Source organism: Ambystoma mexicanum, chromosome 2q (genome assembly GCF_040938575.1).
Source record: "Ambystoma mexicanum isolate Mex_15411 chromosome 2q, UKY_AmexF1_1, whole genome shotgun sequence".
Taxonomy (NCBI): Eukaryota; Metazoa; Chordata; class Amphibia; order Caudata; family Ambystomatidae; genus Ambystoma; species Ambystoma mexicanum.
This window is the reverse complement of record NC_090924.1, coordinates 532,301,047-532,327,085: the sequence shown is the minus strand read 5'-3', so window position 1 is coordinate 532,327,085 and position 26,039 is coordinate 532,301,047. Positions and strand designations below refer to the sequence as shown.

Genomic DNA, 26,039 nt, shown 5'->3' with positions numbered 1-26,039 from the left:
CTAGGACTGTTCCCTTGAGTGTTGCACCCCTTGACATAACACAGCCAGGAAAAACATTTGTGTAATTTGTTTGGACTCGGAGAGACCGCATTAAGAAGCATTACTCATGTGAAACTAACACTTCAAGGTAGCAAGTCAATAAATGTAATGTTACTTCTGTTTTCTACCAGCTCTAATTCTCATTACACCTGCGATGGAAGCAGCAATTATAATGTAACATATTACCAAACATGTTACGAGCGTTATTGCATAAGCTAAAAGCATGATTTACATTTAATAAAGATCAAGTACAAATCATCATTTTAAGATACCAGCTTGTGCAACATGGAGTTTATGTTATGCTATACTAAGCTATGTTATGAGTGGTGTAACATACCAACGCCTACAGTCTCAGTAATGCAAACAGTTTGTCTTTCACATTCAAACTCGCGTTTTTCAGAACTTTCTGGGCTGCATGCGAATTGACCACGACTTCCTATTGATCAGGCCTGCTCGTACCCGTTCGTGCCTTCTGCTCGGCAACCTGCAATGGATGTTTCTTCCCAACCCCCACGATTTCTCCTGCTGCGTTGTGTGTCTGTAGCTTTACACAGTCAGTCTGTGCTTTTTATATTAAAGCGGGACATGGTCGGCCTAAAAATGTGTGCGTCATTTCTTTGGCCTGCAAAGCTAAAGTCTAGAGCTTAAACCTGCTTCTGTGCTTTGCACTGCCGACACGATGTACCTATGTTCACAATCAAAAGACATGCAATGTCATTGATCCTTGTTTTTTTTTCCATTAGAGAGCATGGGTTTTCCGCTTGAGGACAGAGCACCATGTGTGTTCTGCTCCTATAACACTTTAAACCTCATTCTAGTAAACGCTTTTCTGAACAGGGTAAGAGCGATACTCGTCTGCGCACACGTTCAACCATCCGTGTGTATTTTTTATATCAATTTAACCGTTTGAGACAGGGAGCTGCTATTCTGTGGTTAGAAAGAGGAAGTTAAGTCCTGTTCATCACCTTTGCTAGAGCCAAGCAAGACTATGCGTTTATTCTTTGCTGACTACACGTTAGTTTGTATTCAATAGAGCCTATATCATGTACAGTATGCGTCTATGCTTGTCCTTTGAAAGCGGTTCCAGTATTATAAGTGAACATGTGCTTTCTACTCAACCAACACTTGTAGTCTCTTGCTAAAAATTCACCTGGTCTGAGCCAACTTGTCTTAATACGACTCATTAATCCATGACAAGTGCCTAGTGACAAGACCAAATTCGAGCAGCAAGTATTCCATAGGGCAAAAAAAGTGTCAAATTGAGTGCCCTACGTTAAAACCTGCCCTCCAGGCGATCTAGCCAACTTGTTTCCTTTATCTCAAGGGCATATCCCTCTCCAATAGCACCCCGATCTATGTAGCAAGAAAAATGTCTGAAGTACAGTCCAACAGACCCACCAGTTTAACCTACTCCCATCATATTGCCATTCCCAGGTTCAGACGACAAAAAGCTGGAGGATCCAGCTTCACGGCGATTGCGGCCAAACAATAGAACTCTATGCCTTTAGCCTTGAGGTCAGACTCCTCCCTAGGGTCCTTCCGCAAAGGCCTTAAAAAATGTCTCTTCTCCCAAGAGTCCTAGAAATTCTGAACCTCATGTAAAAATTGCCTGTAAGCAACCTCTGTAATCGTATACCTAAGCAAGCAAATTCTGCAATGCCTGTAAACCTTTACCTGTGCAAGTAACTACTGTAACCATCTGCTTAAGCGACAATCGCCTAGATACCTCCGGGTTATGAGCGCTATACAAATGATGAAATAAATAAATCTAAGCCATACCGGTGCATAGATCAAAAACATTTGTAAAAGGTCAGGATGCCTCGAATCGGGAACCCTGCAGTGTTGTTGGCCAATTTCCATAACATACATGTTATCTGGTGCGCTTTTCTAGACTTGGAGGCTCCGATTTAATCACAGTTATTTCTATCGTCCATTTCAAGACTGTGATGAGGGTAGCTTCGCACGTAATCCACCACTGGCTTTTCAACCAATACCTGGCAACTCTCGCCCACTGCATTGCCATTTTCTGCTCAAATTTCCAGTGCTACGCTGACGACACTCACTCATTTTCAGGCTGCCCTCTGCCACCTCCTCTCCCTCTCTCATCTGATTGCCTAACTGCCATTCAAGATTGGTGTGCCGCCAAGGATCTTTGTCTGAATGCCAGCAAGACGGAGATCCTCCTCATCTGCACACCTTCACCATCCTTTCCCCTCACTCTCTGGCCGGCCTCCCTTGGCCTTCCTCCTACCCCCACCTGCGAGGCTAAGAACCTCGGGGTCATCTTTGACTCCACCTTTTCCTTCTCCGCCCACATCTCTTAGGTCTCTAAAAAGTCAAATTTCTGACTGCACCTCTTCAGAGGTACTCTGCCTTTCCTCTCCTTTCCCCAGAAGCTCATGGTATCTCAAGCTCTGGTTCTCTCTAGCTTGGACTATTTTAACAGCCTCTTTCTAAATCTACCTGCCTCTACTCTCCGCCCTCTGCAACTAATCCAGAACAGGACTGCGAGACTTGTCCTTGGCCTCAAGCCCTGGGATCGTATCTCTCCAGCTCTGAAATCTCTTCACTGGCTCCCAGTGGATGCAAGGAATAAATTCAAAGCCCTCTGCTTGGTCCATAAGGCTTTCTGGGGGCTGGGTCCAAAATACCTTCAGCTATCCCTCCGCAAATACCTCCCATCTCGAGCTCTTCGCTCCTCTACCTCCAACTCACTCAGGGTCAGTCGTTTTTCTAAGAAACGAGCTGGGGGGTAGATCGCCGTCTTCGGCTGGGGCCTCCCTGCCACTCTAAAACTTGAGGAGAACCATCTCCGGTTCCGGAAGCACCTCAAGACCTTCCTCTTTTCTTCTGCCTTCGCTCCCCCTCTCCCCTGCTGATCTGTTCTCTCTTGGCACCGTGCACCTGGCCATCCTCGGTCTTTTGGGCCCAGGTACCTGCTCATCCTGTCACCCTCCCGCACTGCCTCCGGGCTACCCCTTGAACTGGGGTCTTTATCTGTACGCATACAGCCCCCCTTTTTTCTTCCTGCACTTTTCGGACCTACCCTGTCTGCTGCCTTAAACCTAACCCTTGCAAATTGCTGGCTGCATTACCACTGTTTGTTGCCTTTATTATTTATTTATTTGTTTCTCCTCTGCTTCGCACTTCCCACCTCTCTCCCCTTCCATGCACTTTTCCCCTCCCCCTTCTGCCCTGCACTTGCGCGTTCTCAATGTCACTGGGCCTAGTAAGATCGCCGTTTTGATCTCCCCTGTTCCCCTCCCTTGCCTGGTCGCGCTCTGAAACACTTGTGTATGAGCGCGATAAAAATAAAATATCAATCAATCCCCCATTTTGTATTTAGGGCTGTTTTGTACACCTTTTTCTTAGTGATTAGCATACAAATGGTTTTTAAGAAGATTACCGTCAGGGAATTTTTGTGTGCGTAATCATGTAGTTTGTTAATCACACCCTTCATCCCTCTCAGTGTATAATTGAATAGCACCAAATCATTGGCGTGCAACAACCAACCAATGTTGTCCCCACCCACCATAGGACAGTCTGAGCTCTTTAGCAAGCAGTCGGGAAAGTCAGCTAAGTAAAGATTATAAAAGGGGGGCCAGCAAGCATCCTTGCTTTACTCCCCTATTTATATCTATTAGCCCAGATGTCATTCCCCTATTGTCTAGGTGGACTCTTATAAAATTGCTGTGGTGGAGAAGCTTGATGGCGTATATTAGCCATGAAGAGCAACCAGGAGTCTGTAGCTTAAGCCATAGTCTGTCTCCGTCTACTCTTAAATTGAATTTAAGGGCTCAGCCCAAACTCGTGATGAAGCCCTATGGGTTTAGACAAGAGGAAACGTTTGAACAACCAGGACACCAACGGCTCACACCCTGAACTGAGAACCCAGGGCTCCCTGAAGAGAGGGCACCATGAGACCCAAGTCCCCACCATCCGGCAGAAGCTGCAAAATCAAAGGCAAGGAACAGTCCAGGGGGTGCACCGACTGCCTTGCACACCACCTTGAGAAGTTATTTCAATGCGCCTCAGACATCTGCAGTGTCGAGGGACACCTACTTACTGAATAGCTGACTCCAGTCGTGTCTGCGCAATCCCTGCCTCTCAACCTCCAAATCCCCCACCAAGTCGGAAACAAGAGGCAGAACAACCCCACCCCATCCAGAGTGGGCATTGGAACGAAAGCAGGAACCATCACAGAGCCACAGCCAGGTCGAGAAGAGGGTACCAGTGCCATGGCCACACAGATGCCACCAAAAACACCTCTGACCCGGAGTCCCGAATTCTTCAGCAGTAACTTGGGATTGGAGGAAAGGCATAAAAAGAACCTGTGGCCGTTTCAGTGTCAAGGCATCCACACCCCAAGCCCCTGGAGACAGGAACCTTTAGCATAACCGGGGCAGTTGAGCATCAATCTCTATGCAAATAGGTCCAGGACGGCGACCCGAACTTCCGAGAGATCATGCGAAACACCCACCTGCGCAAGATCCAATCTGATGATGGGAAAATCCTGCTCAGGCCAATGGCCTGGAAGTTGTGCTCCCACCCCCCCCTTAAAATGAACTGCTTGTAGAGACAGCAGGTTGCTCTCCCCCAAACATCCCAACCAGAATGCCAGAGACTACAGGCGATGTGACTCCGTACCACCCTATCGATCGACATATTGTCCATCCAGACCAGAACATCCGACCCCCGGATGGCACGGGAAAACATTTGTAGAGCCAAGAAGATGGCCGTCAACTCCCTCCAATTGGACGACTGAGGCTTGCTTTGCGCCCAGTGCCCCATAGCACTCTGGGCCACAAACACTGACCCCCACCCAATGTAACTGGCGTTGGCGGTAACAATGTTCAGTAAGGGGTGAACCAATGTAAAACTCTGCAACAGATTGTCCAGATCCATCCACCACTGGAGCTGGACCCTCAGATCCGGGTGAATGGCAAACTGCGACTCATACATCTGGCCATCAGTCCTCCAAGACCGGTTTAAGTGGGACACAAGCAGTTGATGTTCAGACGTGCCCACAGGACTACAAAGACATATGCTGCCATGTGACCCTGTACCAGGACGGCTTCCCTGGCCGTAACCTAGTCCTTGCTCAGCAGTAGCCCCAAAAGAAAATGCAGGCGAACTGCCACGTCCAGTGGCAGCAGAACCCACCCCTCCGTAGTCCAATAACGGGCCCCTAGATTTGTAGATCCTGAGAAGGCTCCAAACAAGATCGATCCCAATTTAAGAACCCAGGATTTCAACACTCCACAGACGATGGTTACCTGCTCCATCAACAGTTCCCTGGAGGAAGCCTGTAATAGCCAGTCGTCCAGGTACAGAAACACATGTATTCCCTTGGCATGCAAAAGGGGCACCGCTGGACATAACACCTTCGTAAATAACCTGGGACCTGCCTTCAGAACAAACGGGAGGGGCCGGAACTGGAAATGTCTGCCCAGAAAGAGAAATCACAGATACTTCCAATGCGTCTGAATGGGCAAGTAAACGTACACGTCCTGGAGATCCAGTGACACCAAAAAGTCAAAATCCTCGATCAATTGGATGATCCGTTGCATACTCTCCATCTTGAAATGCAGAGTTTGCTTGCATTTGTTAAACCTCTTGAGGTCCATGATCAGCCGGAACTTGCCATTGAGTTTGGGCACCACCAATATAACAGAGTAGAACCCCCTGTCCCTCTCCGTCCTGGGAACCTCCTGGATTGCCCCTTTCTTCAAAAGTTCAAGGAACACCGTGGATCATGGCTAAAGCACCATTCGCCCTCCTGGGTAGCGTAATCGCTAATGCTCCCGAACAACAGGGGATATGATGGGGGTGGGGGGGGTACACCTCCTTCGAACCCGCTCACCCACAGGTCGGAAGATATGGCCCTCCATGCTTATTCACCTAGAAGACACTCTGTACTCCAGAGAATACCCAAACAATATCTTGACATAAAATGGGATTTTTCAAGGTGACCGTATTCTGATGCCTATCAGAATGCCAGTCCCGGAGGTGCAAGTGACGTTGGGCCAATACATCAGCTCCCATGGTAAACGTCACAGCACAAACCTCATCAAAGGCCAAATCTGATAGGAGTTCAATCTGCGACTGCATAGTTTGCTGCAGGGGAGCACAGGCCGATTCCTCCTCCACAAGCCGAGACAATTTCCAAAAACCACCCAAAGCAGTCTCAGCCATATAGGAGACATACATCGCAGGCCGGAAAGCCATGTGTGTCCCTGTGCAAGACCTTTTCAGGGCTGCATCCACCTTTTGTCGACAGGATCCCAAAAGGGCTGCCTTCTCAGCCACCATTGACAAGCAGCCCACCAGGCTCGACAAGATAACATCCACCTGAGCACCTGTGGAAGCACACACTCCTCCCCATGTAGGGGATAGGTTTAACCATAAAGCAAGGAACCGCCCCCTTTTCAGGCTCCTGCCAGTCCTTGAGAATTTCCTCTCAAAGCAATGGCAGTCCCGCCCTGATCGTATATTTAAACTGGCATGGAGGAGGCCTGGATCTAGATGACACATTAGGTATGAGGGGCGGTTGATGAAACCCTGTGTATTCCGCCACCCTCACTTCCAGAAACGTCCCCTTCGAATCGTCTGCATTGGCCTGCACCACAGAGGAAGATTCCCAACAGAAGAGGAAGTAGGTGGCAGCACCAGAGACTTCTTCAAACCAGCCTCCCTCCTAGATGCCTTCCTGCAAATGCGGACCAACAACACATCTAACAGCACAGGAGCCCTCTTATGCTTGAAGAAGGTACACCAGTCAGAGTCTGAAGAGGAAGACAGGGAACTTGCCATACCCCTCAACCTCCACATGCTTCAGCTTGCACTGCCTTTTCCCAGGAGCCACGACAGCCAGGTATAACAGGCAGACAACCAGCAAAACCTTTACAAAGCAGCAGCAGAGACCGAGACCAAGAAAACCTGTAGCAGGACACCAAGAGCACAGCACCAGCACAGCAAAAGACCAGAAGCCAAATGAACTGAAGCAGCGCTCCTTAAAAGGCAGCAGCAAAGACAACCTGGCGCAACCAATTTCAAGCAGGACAGCCCATGCCATGGCTGCCTCATCCACGCACCTGGGCCACCACGTGACTAGTTGACAGTCAAGCAGCCCCGAGGCATGCAAGCGCCCATCCAGCAAGAAGCAAGGCAAGACCGACCAGTGTAATTCCGCTCCTGCCCTCCCCCACAAGCATCTAAAGACGCAGTAGCGCCATAATGTACATTTTAAATGTTCTTCATTTGTGCCTTCTGCTAGCGGGGGCCCATTCCAACACACAATGATATAGGCGTGTATGAGCCCTGTTTCAAACATGTTGCTCGTGTAGTTTATAAATGAGACAACAGGCCCCACCTGGATCTCTGTGAGGTCCTCAAACAACGCGACTGCCCATATAGGCGGCCACGCACACTGGAGCCCTGTCCCAATGCAACCGAAAGCACCGGAGACAGGGACCGGAGCAGCCCAGCATCTGCATCTTATTCAGGTGCCAAGGGTCCCGCTCCCAGCCCCCACTTACCGACACCCAGGGCCAGAGTGCCTCTCTGGTCCAGGCAGATGAAAACCAACAAGGCCATCCATGCCGGACCGCCCTGCAGGAACCACAGGACAGGAGCCAGCTCAACCAGGCCCATGCTCAGCAAGGGGGTCGGTGAGATCAACATCCTAAGCACCCTGAAGCCCAGTTGGGAGTGCAGTGGAAGGTACAGGTGCCCATCCAAGCCCAGCGTGGAGAGGAAACAATGGAGCAGCAGGTGACCCAGCCACCCACTAAGACCCTAACAGGCAGGAAAAAAATCAACCAACATGGTGTCAGGGTACTCTCTGGAGGGACGGGGCAGGTATGGGTGTTAGTTAAAAGACTGAATAGATTCCCGAGATGGAGGTTGGGAACCTCACAAGTAATGTCAACACTCCACCGCAATCTTAAAAAACGTTCTATTAGCGACAGCCTCCCCATGAACAACACATACAATACAGATTAAACCTGCTATACACAACTCAATCCGTATGAATCTTAACAACAAAAAAAAACGAATATTCATTGAACTATCGGAAGATGCTTACTCCGGTAACTGTTATTCGACTCGTATTGTGGGTTTGATAATTCGGCATGCACTTCCTTTGCTTAAAGTGGGATATGCATTGGAAGCCATTAAGATTAATAGAGGACAAAACGTACCTGTGTAGGCATTTGGCACTACAAACATAAAAGTTGTGCGTAACGGCAATAGGTGCTCTGTGCGTTTAACAGGCAGAAGGTTCTCCCTGATGAACACAGATCTAATCAGCCATGGGGTTGGCTCACAATGCTGATAAATCAGTGAAAACTGTAGGATTCCCAACACTCGCTCGGGACGTGATCTAGTCTCTTGGAACACCAGTGGGCATCCTCATTTTCTGAGAATGAAGAAGGAATGAATATGACACATTAAAATAAATTCTGGTGTTCCAGCGGACTTGGTTAACGATCGAGATGGCCTTTAATGGCTCTTGGCCTGCCTTAAAAAGTCAAATGGTAGATCTAGGGGTGGAATCTTATTTACATAGTTCTGAATTAAAATATGGTGGAAATAATGTATCATGTGCTGAAATCATTTTGGAGGGTAGAGTTATCAATCACAAACTGTTGATCATCAATATGTATGACCCGCCTGGTGGCCATTGCTCCAAAGCAATTACTAGTATTTTGAATGCAGTGAACGCATAGCATGGAGGTAAAAACAAATGTAGCATTCTAATATGTGCGGATTTTAATACTTTTTGCGTACATACGTTCGCAAAACATAAAATATTAAATCATCTTCATCTGCCCTTTAAGCTAACTTTGGTAAATACTCCCATCAAACAACAAAGGGAGGGCAATGGCCGAGTCTCATGCTGGTATCTGGGCAGCATTTACACCAATATCCGAGTACGTGCATTGCATCTTTTGAGAGGGGAGTGAAAGGGGAATCATCTAATCAGATATGTAATTTCACCTTACGCCCCAATGATTGCAGTGATCACACCCAATGATTTTTGGCAATAAGAAAAAGCATTGGAAATGGCAACAGTTTGGGCTTTTGTGCAGGTATGGGAAGGGCACTTGCCATGCACCACCATAGTGGTATTAATTGGCCATTGATGGTAGCAGGTCCAAAATGCGCGAGTACCTGGCTGGGCATCTAATAGCAGTGCCTGGCAAATGGACAATATTATGCACAAGCCGAAACCGTTGGTTTTGAAAGGCTGGTTTTTAACAGGACTTCAGTAAAGGACACCAGAGTGCCTTTAAAGAGTGATTGAAGGCAACCTGGTGAGACATTTTTATTACACCAGTAGCAGAATTGCAACTCCAATTCAGCCATTAATCTCAGAAACTGCTTTGAAAACACACGGTCAGGCACTTCGAGTGCAACGTTTGGTGGGAAGTCTTGATAAAAGCAAGCTCAAAGAGTAGTCATGAGGTGTTTTGAGCGGGGAGGGGCAGGAACTGGGTGGAAATGGCAATAGGAATGCTCATCAGCAGTCAATGGGAGGGCAAATTACCAAACAACACCTACACGCTTTGTCTCTCTCCTCATATGCCATTGCTCCCCAGCTGTAATGCAATAGTTTAGGCGTATAGGTGTCGCTTTACCAAGAGGGGGTAATAAGAGATTTAAAGGGATGGCATTTACAGTGACTACCACTTATAATCGATTAGTTCCTACAAGTGGCGATTCCATTCGAAAGCGGGCGTGGATATATGTACGGTTTATAAACAAAAACTTGATTACTATTGATTTCGCTTTTATCTCCCAAAACCTAAACAAAACTGCCCACCGTGCAGATCATCCCCATATCCCTATCGTCTGCACTGTCCCCTCAGCGAGTACCTCGCCATACACACCTGTGCTCTGCAGCGTAGGTTACAAGGAGATGCATAGCAGTTTTTCGCCACACGGAGATAGCACAAGCTAGGTCATTGGAAAGAGAAAAAGGGCTTCCGCTTCCACCGTTCCAAACATGCGCGGTCTAGTGTTTCTAACTAAAAGATAAACCCAACCTCCTGCGGTCACTTCAATGGCTTTTGTTTCTTTTGTATTCAATAGTATGCCATGTTCAGATGATAAAAACTGTTTTTTTTCCGTCACAGCTTGGCGAATCTTCTTTGCAATGGTGACAACTGTCTATGAAAGAAAGTCTTACGTTCGTGAAATGTATCTTTTTTTACGTCACAGCTTGGCGAATCTTCGTTGCAATGGTGACAACTGTCTAAGAAAGAAAGTCTTTTAAGTTCGTGAAATGTAGATTTGCTGGGCAGTCAGTGATGGAGGCAGCAACCATGTTGAATTGGGGTACTTTACTATAGACTGTAGACCACTGGACCGCTCAATCCAAACTCTCTTTGGTCAGATCCTAAGAACATAAGCGCACCGTGTATCTGATCCCGGCTCGCCTTTTCAGTCCACAGGAAACCACCACGTCTATTTTCTTCTCTTGCTTGTCCCATTGCACCTGCCTGAGCCTCTGTGTTTAGCGACGCCCCAGTCCATGGTTTGGCGGGGGAGGGCACGCCGCACGCGTTGTCTGCCGTCAACTGCGTCATAACGGCCGCCTGAGGTTGGGGCAGGGATTAGAGGAAGGGCGGAGCTCCTTGGTGGGTGGGAAGGGTGGGCGGGGATAGTGGCGCCGCACGCACACAGCTGACGGTGGTTTACTCTGGCAGTATGTGGGAATACAGGAAGTGATGCGGGCCCAGAGGGCTGAGGCTATGACAGCTGCGCACAGTTAGCGCATTTCGCTACTTGTCTGGTTAATTTAAAAGGTGGGCATAATAATTTTGTATTTACTTGATGCTTATTTGAATGTTTAGAATGTAATACACCTAGTAGTTATGGATACGCATGCGCGACCCACCAGAACAGAGGAAGCAGTGCGCATGCGCACCCGGGGCTTCTGTGGCTGAGATGGAGAAAGGATGGTCTGTGAACCGTGTGCGCTTGCGCGCCAGTTGAGGGAAATCCTGAAGGCTTTTCGGCAGTCATTGGAAGTAGCAATGAAGCCTCCAGTGATCAAAGTAGCTTCGGCCCAGGATATTTTGCACAAGAGTCCAACCGACCAACACTGACAACTATCGACAACTGTTCTGCTATGGTAGTCTTCAGCACTCAAGCTATTCTGCATTGCATAATGAGGTAACCGACCGAAGCACAATGGGGGAGGGATTTTTCGAGTAAACTGGGATGGCAAAGATATCACCATTACAGATGTTTTCCATGATGTCAGCAGACACGTTGCTCTAGAATTGGGTGTACCTGAATGCCATCGTATTGTCTGGTGATTGTGTCCTAGAATCAATGATCATCTGCGTTAGATGTGATATTATTAAACTCACTGCTGAGCTGCCCCAATAAAACATACCTTTGCATGCCTTAAGAAGGGGGTACCTCATGAAATCATCTACACAGGCCTGTAAATGAGTACATGCTTTATATCTTCACATACTGTGTGAAGACCCACATATGTTGAAACATGTAGGCCTGGGAAGGGGACCCCTTTATACTGTCATGCTTATGGCTTGGAACCGTGTTACTACATATACTAAATTATGCGTGGCAGTGAACTGGCAATTTAATATGATTATGTTGTGCATTCTTGGTTGATGAATGATTAATGCGATTATCACACGTGGTGCTGAGCAAGAGCTTATCACGTAATCGTGGCTAGACCTCACTGAGTATGAGAGCGTTGATAAGTTCATGCATCTTCTTCATGATTTTTCAAGGCCCGTTCTTAAAATGCACCTAGGAATGTTTGCTGGCCATCGGATCAGTCGCATGATAGGTCATGCTCTGATTCTGTTTGTTTGTTTTGTTTTATTTTCTTATAATGCGCACCAGACCCGAAGGTAACCGGGTGCAGCAGTACAGAATATGCGAGGCATGGGGTTACATGGTACTACAAGCAAAAACAAAATGCATACAAGCCATAGAAGGTCAATAAGCAGATACAAGCAAGTAATTCTTTACTGATAATCATTATTCGTCTCCTAGTCCTACTTTTACTTGTCCCAGTACTTGATAGTAATACATTTCAACTTTATTTCTTTTTTGGTCCCTCCCGCCAGAGGCTTACCACCTTCGGTTGCCCATAACCCCTCAAGTATGAGTAATCAAGGTGACCATGGACTTGGCCATCCCTGTTCGAGAGGGCACGGCAGAACATTAGTACTGTGAGGAGGTAGAGTAGTACCAGGAGTAATGAAGATTCGTAGTAACGTTAAAGGTTTTTGCACCATCACCAACGGAATTGGTCCCCAGGTGCTCTGACGGATCTGCAAACAAGAAGGAGAGGTGGGTGTTAGTAGGGTGAGGAGGGAGTAGGAGAGTGAGAAAGGTGGTGTCCTGTTGGTAGCTTCATTTCGGTTTTCGCCGTGTGCTGAGCCTGGGTGTGAATATCGGATCGATGCAAGTCCTCATGTCATGGTTGTTGTGGTGTGGTGAAGTGCGTGCGGTTTGTTGTGCGAAGAGGTGGTTGTGTGGATTTTTGTAAAAGATGTATGCAGAAATGTGAGCTTTTGGGATTGGTGGGTTTTATGTCTTAGTCTTTGTATTTCTTGTTTTATGTATCTGATTCTCCTATGGAGTTGTCATTTTTTGTCTGTCCGTCTAATTGTTAGGAGTGATGGCTTGGCAAGTTTCCATCTGTGCCATTTCTGACCTTAGTGTACCAGGTTGAGGCACACATTGTCCCCCGTTCTGGTATTGGTACTATGTTTTTAGTCATCCGCTCCCTTCCTATCCCTTTCCTGTCGGCGATCCATTGCTGCCTGTGTTTGCTTTCTCAGCTAAGGTGTTGTTGACATGTCATCCTTACTCTTCCCTCGTGATCTCTTTGTGATTATTCTTTAATATGATTCTAGCTTATATATCTTTCAATTGGTAAAGTGGTATGCCTTGGATTGTTCTTCCCTTCCCTTAGTTTATGGTAGCTAGCTTACAGAGATAGGGATGATCGGTTTCCTCTGAGTATTGTTCAGCTGCGTATGTGACCCCAGAGGCATTTCTTCTAGTTATGAGGCTAAGAGCCAAGATTTGAGTAGTTTTCGGAATAGGTGATCTCTTGTGTTTGAATATGTTCTTTGGTAGCTCGTTCCAATTTTTGGGGTCAAGGTGAGAGAAAGAGGATCCTCTGAATTTTCTTTTGTTGTATGGTTTTGGTTCCAAACTGATGTCGCTGCTAGATCGAGTGATCTTGTTGGGTGGTAGACATTTATTTTCTCTCTTAGGAACTCTGCGCCTTGGCTGTGGATTGCTCTGTGTGTTATGCACAATTATTTTAACTTTATTTGCTGTTTTATTGGTAGCCAGTGTAGCGTTTTCAGTGCTGGTGTGATGAGTTCTCTTCGCAGCAGTTTGAGAAGCAGTCTGGCTGCCGCATTTTGTATGCGTTGGAGTTGTTTTTAGAAGTCGTTCTAGCATGCCCAGATATAGGCTGTTGGTGTAGTCTACTCTGGACATGATGAAAGCAATGTCAGTGAGTGTTTTATTGGTGAATGAGAGGAATGGTAGGATCCTTTTTACTGCTCGCTGGAGAAAGCTTTTCTTGATTAGAGCGTTTACTTGTGGCTCTAGAGTTAGTTAGTTGTCCATCAGGACTCCCAGGGTTTTTACAGTCGTCGATGGGGCTGGAGTTGTACCAAGTTCTGTTGGCCAAGGGGTGTAGTATTGTTTTCTCCGTTGTTAGAGATGATCCTTATTTCTGTTTTGCCTAGGTGGAGTTTGAGGTAGAGCTCATCCAGCTGTAGATTTCATGAAGGCAGCTCTCTACCAATGGAAGGAACAGAAACAGCACTTCTCTCAATCTGGGCTTATCTAAAGGGAAACGCAGATTCAGACAATAGTACCGCTCCGATACTTATCTCTGCAGCGTTCAACACAGTTAACAACAACATCCTTATCAGGAGATCAGAAGAAATTGGAATCTACTATGGATTAAATCCTCCCTAACAAACAGAACAGAAACCATGTGGATCAAACCTTTCAAATCCAACCCAAGAGAAGTAAGTAATTGTAAGCATACCTTATCTGTTCATTGGCCCCGTTTTAGTAATCCTTTTTAAGGAATACCAAAGCCGTTCATTCGTGAGCCCATTATAAAAGCGCGCGCACACACCAACAAAACGTACATTGTACCTTCCCATTACAACCCAGCGTGCATCCTTATTATAGAATGATCTTGCTGATCTTACTAGTGCCAAATGCACCTTCCCTCTGGCAATAAATGTTCATGCACTAGTGCTCTGATTACTTAACAGTAATCTTCATTAATCCAGTCCTACTCTTCCTCGTCACAGTACTTACTTCATGAGGCCCCTGTCTCTGACACAGAACCTCTTCTATTTCTTTTCTTCCATATAACTCCTCCCCTTTATCCCCCGCTTCCAGTTTAACATATTGAAGCTGGAGCATGAGCCGCCCCGTGGCCCCGTAAGGAGGGAGAGAGAGGAGGGCCATCAGTACTGTGACGAGGAAAAGTAGGACTAGGAGTAAAGATTACTAGTAAGTAATCGGAGCATTACGTCCACTCTTCCTAGTCCCGGTACTTCATGAGGCATACCATAGCAGCAATGGGAAGAGGTCCCAATGAGACACGGAGACAAAGTGCAACAACAAAAAGGCACACCTTTTTAATGACTCCAAAATCACATCCCAACAGACAAAACACCAACCCTGAATGAATCATCCCCTGAGCGGGAGACATTCAACCGATAGTGGTTCGGAAAGGTGGTCTGATCCGCCCATAGTGGTTGACAAAGGTGCTCTGATCCGCCCAGGTGGCGGCCCTACAAATCTGTAGAGAAACCCCTCGAACATCCATCCATGAAGCGGCCAAACCCCCTGGTAGAGCGACCCTGAATGTGATCAGGCACAGGCAGGCCATAAGCCATGGAGACAACAGTACAGATCTACCGGTGAAAGGAAACCACAGAGGCCTTCCGCCCGCACCAGCGGGGCCCAAAGTAACCAAGAGACTATCAGACTGTCGGAATGGGGCAGTCCGAGACAAATATTCCAGAACCACCCGCCGCACAATAATGGCATGCCAAGCCACCTCGTCCGGTGTCTGCGGATCCTGGAAAAAGACAGGGAGAACCAGATCCTGAGAAATGCGAAACTGAGACACAACCTTGGGTAGAAAGTTGGGATCACACCGCAAAACCAGTAGAACTCTCAAGAAAGGGGATGGCGCAACAGAGCCCCAAGCTCCTCTAGCCTACGGGCAGACGTGATAACAATCAGGAAAGCTGTCTTTTGTGTAAGGTGCTTGATATCAATTTCCGACGGGCTCAAAGGGAGGCCCCTGAAGGAACCTCAAGACAAGAGGGAGTTCCCAAGGAGACGGCAGGACAGTAAGAAGAGACCCTCGGAAGAAGTCCCATCCCTCCCACCCCCCCCACCCCACCAAGATTTCCCCATCCAGGTGGCCATCAGAGCCCCCCAAGAGGATTTTTCAAAATCAAACTTTATTAACCTTTTAGTTAAAACAACACAGTTCTGCAGTAAAGCTTTCTCCTTTAACCAAAAAAATTACATCACCCCCCCCCTTCCATGCATTGAAGTTCAATTGTCTCCACAAGGTTAAAACAAAGAGTGGCACCTCAAATTCACCTGGGTGTTTCATGGATACGCTTGTATGCATACCGCGGAACCCCCCCCCCCAATACCCCCTTCCAATTCCAAAGCATTCCCCAATTCGTTAGAAGGGTTGTCCGGCCCCTTCAATTCCCCCCCCCTTGCAGAGTGTAATCCCCATGTCCTTCCACTTTCCCCCCTCGGTCTCACTGCCCGCGTTTCTCGAAGAAAGGAAGCCACAGGCCTGCAACGTCGGACCTAGATTCATCTAAGAGGTGGGTGAGGTATTCCATATCGTATATGGTCTGAATTTTTAAAACCCATTCCCTTTCCCCCCGGCATCCTTGGGTTTTTCCACAGTTGGGCTAGGCAGCATCTCGCTGCAACCATCATGATGAAACTGTGCCCTTGCTCTGTTGCAGCCCCTCTTCGGCGCCCACACCAAAATTGTTTTTTTTTCACCAAATTTGGGGCTTTGCTGGGGATTGTGGGTAATAAATTCTGGAGCAATTCGCGCACATCAGACCTATGTGGATTCCAACGGTTGTCCTCTTTTCGGAAATGCATGGGGTTCCCTGTTTTCCTTGTTGGCTTCGACACCCCAGGCCCAAATCTGTAGGTTGCCCACATGAGCAAAATTCCTGAATATCTGCTCTGCCGATAACTTAGGGTTACCATTGGTTAAGCCTTTTCCCTTAGCACCCAGGTAGGTGCACCCACACATGTGAGGTACCGTATTCGTCGGGACACCTGTGGGAATGTGGAAAGGTACGATATTTGTTTTTGCTTGATTTACATAACGTTTTGACACATTTGCTGCTGCACTTTGTCACACAAACCTTTCATTTCCAAAATGAGACCTAGATTTAGCCGCTGCTTTAGACACTATACACTTTTGTAACCTGCACAAGTCGCCTATCCTTCAAAAGGTCTGCCTGTGCTCTTTCAAAAAATGTATGCATGGCAGTTAAGGGGTTAATTAACACCTCACGCAACTTCTGGGCAATAGTTAATGAGGCTGAGGTTTCTCAAACACATGGCCAAATAAATTCAGTACCAGAAATAGAAAGGGTAAACCATCTAATGACTGTCAGAATGTACCAAAGTATTAACTGAAAAGGATACAATACTCAAAAGGATACAGGAGGTAGGGTCTTCCGGATCCCTGTTCACACGATTTGATAGTCGTGAAGTCAATTAAAGACCTTCCAAATGATACAACCCTCTGGCTGATAAAACAGGCAGAGCGATGGATCACTGGAAAGGGCGTGGATAAGGTATAGTAATCCAGCCTAGGACAAATTAAAGTATCATGAATAACTGCTCCAACCTGAGTATGATGAATTAGATAATGACAGGAATGTTCACACTGACCTTTAGATTTGGGTAGAATAATCCAGAAGTCTCTTGAAGGATTTGAATGAAGAACAAACGACAAGGAAGGGAAAATTAGTAAGGGAGACTTATCCCGAACGGAACGAGGCTCACGCTAGATACGGGTTGAATTCACCACAGGATAGCGTCCAAAGTTCAGTTCAATGTCACCTTCCAATAATCCTTGAAAGGCTTCCTTCCCACTATAGGGATCAATCCTTCTGTTAATTCCACAGATGCAGGAGTTAGAAGTACACGCGGTTATAAACAGCCGCGAAGAAAATAACGTTTGAAGACAACGTGCGCGTGTGGTTTTTACACGCGGGCAGGATTTGCGCAGTATGGGCCAGCCGCGTGTGAAGACAATGTGCGCGTGTGGATTTACACGCGGGCAGGATTTACGCAGTCCGGGCCAGCAGCGTATGAAGACAGAGAGCGCGTGTGGATTTTACACGCGGGCAGGATTCACGCAGCCTTGGCCAGCCGCACTTGAAGACAAGAGCGCGTGTGGATTTTACACGCGGGCAGGATTCACGCAGCCTTGGCCAGCCGCACTTGAAGACAAAGAGTGCGTGTGGATTTTACACGCGGGTAGGATTTACGCAGTCCGGGCCAGCCGCGTATGAAGACAGAGAGCGCGTGTGGATTTTACACGCGGGCAGGATTCACGCAGCCTTGGCCAACCGCACTTGAAGACAAAGAGCGCGTGTGGAAGAACACGCGGGCGGTGTTCCCGCAGTCCGGAACAGCCGCGTTTAGAGACAGCGTGAGCGTGTGGAATTACACGCGGGCAGGATTCCCGCAGTCCGGACCAGCCACGCTTGAAGACAGAGAACGCGTGTGAATTATCACGCGAAGGGATAGCTCCAGGAATCAGCGTGTGGCGGAACACACGCTATTGAAGGCCCAAAAGTAGCTGTAGAAATATGCCAGGATGCAGATCAGAGGTTCAGCTACACAACGCCAATAGATACGATCAGAAGCAGCGAGTGAAGTTTCTACGCTGCTTAAATACGTAATACCGTAGTTCACGTGACGAAGCAAAAGTCACGTGAAGTTAGCGACGTGAAAAGTGCAAACGTCGTTTTCCCGGTAACGTATCGAATAACCTCCATTTGGAGTAGAACGGTCTAGCTGTTCTACGAGCGTAGCGTCCAGCATGCATGACAATGACCCAATATCAAACAATGTGTATACCTAGTTTTAAGATCCCTAACATTCCTTGGACCATGGATTTCGCAGAGGGCGATGTTGCAGAATTGATTTAAAAAAAAAAAAGACATCATCCTCTCGAGCGACGGGGCCCCAAAGGCTTGACATACCAGGTACTAAAAGGCAACATAAATCTTTGGTCAAGGGTACTAACAGAGTTGTTTAAAGACATTTTGGAGAGTACAACATTTCCCCTATCTTGGAATACATCTATCATAGTACCCATATTTAAGAAGGGGAGGTATTGAATGTCTCCGGCGAATTACCGTTCGATTGCCCCATTAGATGTTGAAAATAAGTTGTTTGCAGGACTCTTGCTTAGGCAGCTAGAGAATTGGGCCAAGCATAGTTGCATCTTATCAAAATTTCAAACTGTATTCCATAAAGGCCTCTTCAACATCATTGAACAGAACCATACTAGTGACCTAGAGTGATAATTCCGGCCTTAAAAGGGAGCAAAGGCTCTTTGGGGTTTAGATAGATTTGTCGAGAGTGTTCGATTTGGTCAACAGAGACAGTTTGTGGGCAGAGCTGGAAAGTTGGGGAATACCAAACCACTGTTGTCCATACTGGCCTCCCTCCACAAAGACAACACAATAAGAATAAGATTGAATAGCGGAGGGTCCCTCTCAGAATACGTCAAAGTGGAAAGAGGTGTTAGTGTCACGACCCTCAACCCGAAGCCCCCCTGGCCTACCCATGGGCCAGGGGGAGCCTTGACCCCAGTCTCCACTAAATCCCAACCTAGGCCTTCTTGGGGCCAGTCCTGGCGCCTTAGGCGCCAGGCTCATATTTAATAATGAGTTTGTGCTTGGGAACTACTTTTTGTTACTGTCATTCAATGTGGAAGCATCCACAGAATCAGGCTTCTTGGAACCTGGCTTGCAGAAGGATGGTTTGGGTGTGGCACCTTGGAACTCTTTTACCTGGACTTCTTTCTTGAAGCTATTTAAACCACGCCCGACTGGACTGACACGCTTCGCGTTAGTTTGCAATTCTGCAACGTGACGCTGACCGCGTTCAGCTTCAGCCACGAACCTCAGATAAACAGCATCTGCAGAAAAAGAAAGAAGACCTTGTTAGAAAAGGTTGCAGCTTACCTGAATTTCATCTTTAGCGGTCCTCGGCTCTTCCGACCGGCATTCTGGAACCAGCACTCCTTCGGATCGACGGACCTGCAGAAAGGGAAATACAAGGCATTAGACATTTTACACAATTAACGAACTCCGCCAAAAGGCTTACCTTCCCACTCGCACTTAATTCAGCAACTTCTCTGGAATTCTACACTCCGGCGAAGCACCGCGACCTGTGAAGACAAGAGATAACAGGTTAGCAAAGGCAAGACACTGCGACCTGTGAAGACGAGATAACAGGTTAGCAAAGGCAAGGCACCTTAGCGCTGCGTTAAGCGCCTACTCGCCGCATCTAGGTGCTCCAAAAATGCTAATACTTACCAGCGAACCCCGAATCCAATCTTCGCCACAAATTGGACTTCCACATACCTAGGGAAGAGAAAAAAGACATTGTTAATTCCAGAAAGGCATGCTAGGACAGCAAAACATCATAGCAATAAGACCTACCTGAAAGACTCGCGTCGGGCCGGCATCAGTGAAGTAACTCGACCGCCATAGCCCGCAAAGCACCACGCGCCCCTGCCAAGGCAGCAGGACGGAGAACCCGCCAACATCAAGAACAAGGTGAGAGGAAGCCCCCAGGGACCACAGACATACTGGGTGGTGGGAGGCTGTTAATCCCAGTTACCCGGTCCTAAACATTGTTTACCTCTATTTCTGGCAGGATTCTTCCGCTGGGCACTACTGGGCATCGCAGGGAGGGATACCTGGACACCGATTGCTGGGTGGCGCCCCATGGAACCAGGTGAGCGTAACAGTTAGACAGGGATGCATGGTTGCACCCTTTCTATTTAACCTCTGCTTGGCGGACATGGGAAGGGAGATAGAAGCCGCTGCCCCGGCAAGCCAGCAGTCCAATTAGATAGCTCGCATATGCCGACGACCTCATTCTTCTAGACAGGACTGTGGGCCTGCAGAGGTTGTTGAACTCATTGTAAACATACGTAAAGGGAAATGATCTTTCAATTAACCCGAGGAAATCTAAAATACTTGCCTTTGAGAGACAAGGCTGAACGGGGGGCACATTTATTTGGACCCTGGGAGGCCAAACCATTCCGGTGGCCGAGGAAGTTATTTGGGGTTTCCCCTGTATGCATCTTCGAAGGTGGGACAAAACAGTCTTCAAAGGGAAAGCCACCCCAATTAGCTTCACAAATGAAAAAAAAAGGGAAAATATTGCTAATTTTCCATAATACCCCTCATTAGATACTATACAGCAAAAGTGATCCTGATTAATTCTTACAGGCTCGAAGCGAAACCTCTGGCCTGGGAATTGAATTGGCAGAGACTGGAGGGTAGTATATGGAAGAAGGTTCTCTGTCTTCCTCAGTCTCTCCATGGCGAGCCTAAGATATGAGCTTGCTTGGCCTTAGGTCACCAAAAGTACAGGCGGAGTGGAGGCCGATATCTATATCGACAGATTGTGGTCCCACAGGTTAACTCCCTTTAGAAGGATTTCCAAGTTTATTTGAGACACTTGCAGTCGTCGCTATTGTCCAATCTACAGAAATTGGTACTTGGAGAGCGTTAACCGACTGCAATAGTGATATAGAAACCCTCATAGTTAATCCAATGAAGACTAAGCAGGTGCTAATGCGCATGGATTGGATACATACTATAGATCACATGCGCAAGTTAGTTCTAGCAGGCTCACGTTCTCCATTTGATAAAACAATTGGGTTTCTCCCGAAGTATTTCAGAAAGTTTCCGGACCTGAAAGGAAGGCAAAACCTCCTAAGATTCCGCCTGAATCTAACACACACGAAGGAGGTGTTGTCCTGTTGGGGATGAGGTAGTGAAGCTAAGAAACTGCCCAGTTTGTGAGGAGCCATGTAGGCCGTCCCTTACACGTCCTGATGGAATGCGGGGGCACCTGGAAGGTAAGATCAAGTTGTTTTCGACAAGCCGACCTCCTTCCTCTCTCATCGATCCTCCCAAGTCCAACTTGGGTCCTTCCTCTCCTCTTTCTTTCTCTACCTGTGGTGTTCCCCAGGGGTCTAACCTCTTTCCCTGGCTGTTCAACCAATGCCTAGCACTTCTTGCTCACTGCATAGCCGCTCCCTGCCCCAACTTTCAGTGCTATGCGGATGACACTCGGCTCATTTTCAGGCTCCCTTCAGCCACCTCTTCTCCTTCTCTCATCTCTGAACTGTCTGTCAGCCATCCAGGAGTGGTGTGCCTCCAATGATCTCTGCCTTAATGCCAGTAAGACTGAGATTCTCCTCATCGGCACACCTGCTCCCTCCTTTCCTGTCCCTCTCTGACTGGCCTCTCTTGGCCCTCTTCCTCCTCCCGCCTGTGAGGCTGAAAACCTCAGGGTCATCTTCGACTCCGCACTCTCCTTCTCTCCTCACGTCTCTGTCATACTATCGGCTGCACCTCCTCAGAAGTATTCTTCCTTTTCTCTCCTTCCCCCCAGAAGCTCACTGTCTCCAGAGCTCTGTTTCTCTCTAGGCTGGACTACTGCAACAGCCTCTTCCTAAATCTGTCTGCCTCTACTCTCCGCCTTCTACAACTCATCCAAAACAGGACTGCAAGACTTGTTCTTGGCCTCAAACCCTGGGATCGCATCTCTCCAGGACTGAAACCTCTGCACTGGCTCCCAGTGGTGGTGAGGATTAAGTTCAAACCCCCTCTGCATTGTCCACAAGGCCATCTAGGGCCTGAGACCTCAATACCTTCAGCTCTCTCTGCCAAAATATCTTCCTTCTAGAGCTCTTCGCTCATCTGCCCCCAACTCCCTCAGGGTTAGTTGATTCTCCAAGGAGCGGGTTGTTGGTAGATCTTTCTTTTGCTGGGGCCTCCCTCTGGAACAACTTCCCTGCATCTCTGAAACTTGAGAAGAAACATCTCCGGTGCCGCAAGCACCTCAAGACCTTCCTCTTTGCTTCTGCTTTCTCTCGTCCTCTCCCCTGCTGATCTCTTGGCTGAATCTGAAACTGCACTGGTTTACCTTGCTACCCTCTGATCTCTGGCCCAGGCCCCCCCGCCAGTTTCACACTGAACTGCCCCCTGGCAGCCCTTGCACCCGGGGACTGTTTCTGTGCCCCTACTAGCGCTTGCCACAAGCTGGCTGCACTTCTATTTATTTTCTATTTCACTGTCCTATGTACTCCCCTGCACTTGCGCAAGCTCACTGTCACCTGGCCCAGTAGTATTGCTGTCTCTTCCCTCCGTTTCCCCTCCCTTGCCACGTCGCGCCTTGAAACACTTGAGTTTGAAACACTTGAGTATAGGTGCTTTATAAATGCTGTATCATATCATATATCAAACGGTTGAGACAGAGGATCGATTGTCCTCAGAAATGTTTTGGGACAGGCTAACCGGTCATGAAACAGCATTAACCGTAAGTGTACTACGGGTCCTGCAATTGTGTGGATTCATTGCAAGAGAATATTGTTAATGGTCCCTCTAGTTTGCATTTAACAATTAATGGAAATTATGAACTTCTTAACTTCCCAACAGAAATTGATACATTCATTGAATGTGTATACTGTTTTATAAATACTTAATCATTATGTAATTTTTTTCTTTTTTATGTATTTTGTGTCTGTGAAAACCCGATTTTTGGCTGTAACACATCTGCAGTAATCTGTAGAATATGGATTCGGACGCACAGTACGTTTGTGGAAGACGAGTGCATGTCCACTTATTTCTACATAGAAATGAAGTCCAAGCTTGTGAGTCTGGATGCAGTGGTATAGAGAAGAATGCATTCTTCAAGTCTATAACGGCGAAGTGGGTCGCTTCCGTGGGGATGCTACACAAAATTGTTGCAGCATTGGGAACTAGAGGAAATTCTGCCTCAACAATATGCTTCAAAGGGCGCAAATCCTGTATAAAGCTTCATGACCCTGTTGGCTTTTTCTCAGGGTACACCGCTGTGTTGTACAGTGACTCTGATGGTAGTAAAATGCCTTGCTTAACTAGGTCCGCAATGGTCTCGTAAATGCCCTCGATAGAGGGTATTGCTTTGCTCTTGGTAGAATGGCTCCTGGTTTGTTTCATCTATACTGCTCCTATTCCCTTCAAAAGCCCAACATCATAGGGACTTGTGGTCAATAAGACAATGAGGACTGAACCATGGTGCTTGCAGCATCATCACCATTTTCTGTGGTACCTCTCTGTAGTGTATTTTCACCCAATATGTGATGCTAATGTCAAACGCCACCTCATGATCTGAGCGGTTGTCCTTGAACAATTCTTCGTCAGTCACAGTAATCAACCTATATTCTCCCCCCCCCCCCCCACTGCAATGCTCGTCTGGTGTCATCTATCCCGTGTACTGTTAATCCGTCCCCCCCCACATTATTACTGCCTCTAATTCTAGTGGGATCACTGTCCCCTCTTTATCTTCTAATGGTAGTTCTGGTCTGGATATGTACTCATTTGGAAGGCGCCATAGTTTTCCCTGGATTTCCAGGAGCCATGCTATTATTTCAGCTCCATTCCGGAATAACTCATCTGCCGGCACCATTGGTCTGCAGTATGCTTGAATAATTTCCCTGCACGTTCATGGCGTCGCCTGACATTGGATACCTTCCCTCCCTGATGGTGGGCATGGTATGGGAGGACATCATGGTGGCGGGGTAACCAGGAGGGCATCATGGTGGCAGGGCAGCAGCAGAGTAATAGGAGGGCATCATGGTGGCAGGGCATTGAGCAGGGTATGGGAGGGCGTCATGGTAGCAGGGCATCGGGTAGGGCATGGAGCAGAGTATGGCAAGACATCAAGGTGGCAGGGCATCAAGTAGGTTATGGCAGGGTGTCATGGTGGCAGGGCAGAAGCAGGGTTATGAGACAGCATCATGGTAGCAGGGCAGCAGCAGGGTTATGAGACAGCATCATGGTGGCAGGGCATCAGACAGGGTAATGGGAAGGCATCATGGTGTCAGGGCAGCAGTAGGGTAATGGGAGGGCATCATGGTGGCAGGGCATCGAGCAGGGTATGGGAGGGCATCATGGTAGCAGGGCAGCAGCAGGATTATGGGACAGCATCATAGTAGCAGGGCAGCAGCAGGGTTATGGGAGGGCATCATGGTGGCAGGGCATCGGGCAGGGTAATAGGAGGGCATCATGGTAGCGGGGCAGCAGCAGGGTTATGGGATGGCATCAGGCAGGGTAATGGGAGGGCATCATGGTGGCAGGGCATCAGGCATGATATGGGAGGGCATCATGGTGACAGGGTATCCAGCAGGGTATGGGAGGGCTTCATGGTGGAAGGGCATCAAGTAGGTTATGGGAGGGTATCATGGTGGCATGGCATCAAGCAGGGTAATGGGAGGGCATCATGGAGGCAGGGCAGCAGCAGGGTAATGGGAGGGCGTCATGGTGGCAGGGCATGGGAGGGCATCATGGTAGCAGGGCAGCAGCAGGATTATGGGATGGCATGGTAGCAGGGAAGCAGCAGGGTTATGGGAGGGCATCATGGTGGCAAGGTATTGGGCAGGTTATGGGAGGGCGTCATGGTGGAAGGTCCGCAGCAGGGTAATGGGAGGGCATCATGGCGACAGGGCATCAAGCAGGGTATGGAAGGGCATCATGGTGGCAGGGCAGCAGCAGAGACCTGTGCTGCCCCGCCCCCTTGCAGAGGGGTGCATCTGTGCAGTTTTGCCATTCTGAATGGAGGGTTGCTATATTCTGTGGGTTGCCGCAGGAACAGAGGGTGCCCACTCTCCTGCAGAGGTTGATCCAGGGAAACCAGAGGCCGTCTGAGAGACGCTCCAGGAGACAGCTGGGCCCCATGGCACAGCCCCCGATCACCCACTGCCCCCCACCAGGATGGAAACGACAACTTAAACTTGCCACTTGCTACCAGCGTGGTTTCAAAGCTCTTCAGGACTTTGAGATAAGGGTGCGGTAGAGACCAGCGTGCATCGCCACCCAAGAATAAACTTACCTGGTGGTCTAAAGGGCAGGTGAGAAGGTGGGCAGGCGATGAGGCGTGGATGCAGGCAGACGGACGGACCTCTCTGTAACTTGTGCTGCGGCTGGCGTGGCAAAGCTGAAATGCCTTTCTGGCAACAAGCAATGCCAGCCTGGGTGCTGGCTCTCTATTGGTGGAGTACACACACCACGTGGCTCGTACGTAAGAGCCACATAGTGAATGCACAGCACAAATAGAGGGTCCGTATTTGTCCTGGCCCAGCAAATCAAACAAAGATTTTCCTAATGGAGGGCGGCCGTTGCTGCTTGCGGGCCTCCTTCCATTAGGAAAGCCTTTGATCCTGGCAGGCTGGGAAAAACATGCTGGGCGCACTTGACCCGCGGGCCTTATGTTGTGCACCCGTACCCTAGAGTGATGTGCCCTCCTTGTCGGCTCCCCATATCGTGACTCGGTCTGGGCTCTTCCTGCAGATCGCTGAGCAGGTCGCTCCACCCCCTCGTCCTCCATCCCTACTAAGTCATCGTCTGACCCAGTATTTTCACCATCGCTGCCAGGGTTATCCTGGAAGCTTGGCCTCCGTAATGCTGCACCTTCCTGCTGCCCTTCTCCTAGGTCAATCACGCTCCTCCCTCACGAAGGATCCGGTATTGTCTCTGGCAACGCTGTTGCCCTATAATATTTCCTGCCTCGGTCTCGCTCTTCTTGCTCCTCTTTCCTCACTGTCAAAAAACATGCTAAACCCAGCTTCACTCGCACTTCCCTCACAGCACACT

At 48.2% G+C, this 26,039-nt stretch overlaps 2 protein-coding genes across 8 annotated transcripts in view; one reads left to right on the top strand and one right to left on the bottom strand.

Annotated features, from left to right (window-relative positions):
* Positions 1–10,626, bottom strand: part of LYRM1 (LYR motif containing 1) — a 501,749-nt gene extending 491,123 nt beyond the window's left edge. Inside the window, exon 1 of the mRNA XM_069647667.1 lies at positions 9,933–10,626. The gene's annotated coding sequence lies outside the window, so the exon portion shown is untranslated. The remainder of the gene's footprint in view (positions 1–9,932) is intronic.
* A 17-nt stretch (positions 10,627–10,643) lies between these two features.
* The window catches only part of DCUN1D3 (defective in cullin neddylation 1 domain containing 3), a 137,712-nt gene continuing 122,316 nt past the window's right edge, over positions 10,644–26,039 (top strand). For 2 of the 7 annotated variants that reach the window (XM_069647665.1, XM_069647662.1), the window contains exons 1-2: positions 10,707–10,850; positions 13,800–14,087. The gene's annotated coding sequence lies outside the window, so the exon portion shown is untranslated. Of the gene's footprint in view, positions 11,221–13,799; positions 14,088–26,039 lie in introns of all 7 variants that reach the window. The other 5 variants (XM_069647664.1, XM_069647658.1, XM_069647659.1 and 2 more) reach the window with 5 other exon arrangements.